Below are 323 nucleotides of genomic sequence, written 5' to 3'. Positions count from 1 at the left end.
CTATGAGATAGCCCCCTTGAAATTCCCCAGAACAACTTCACTCAATGACAGCTGACCGCCTGAACAGGTGACACATCCGATAAGGTATCTTTGAACCGGAGGCGCGCGTGACACCACACGGGATATTTAAAGCTCGGGATGCCCCAGCCTCCGATCTCCCTCGAAAGGTGCCGCCCCCGTCAGCGTTAAGGGCGGGGTTGAAATCACTCACTCCGTCTGTGTGGCTGTCTGTCTGAAGTCCACAGATTCTCTCGAAAGACTGCGTGTTTTGTTCCTGCCTCGATCTCCCTGCATTTTCCCTTCCTGTCTCCGGCGAATTTATG

The sequence above is a fragment of the Penaeus monodon genome, chromosome 22 (assembly GCF_015228065.2).
Source record: "Penaeus monodon isolate SGIC_2016 chromosome 22, NSTDA_Pmon_1, whole genome shotgun sequence".
In the NCBI taxonomy this organism is placed as follows: domain Eukaryota; kingdom Metazoa; phylum Arthropoda; class Malacostraca; order Decapoda; family Penaeidae; genus Penaeus; species Penaeus monodon.
Note: the sequence above shows the minus strand (reverse complement) of the source record.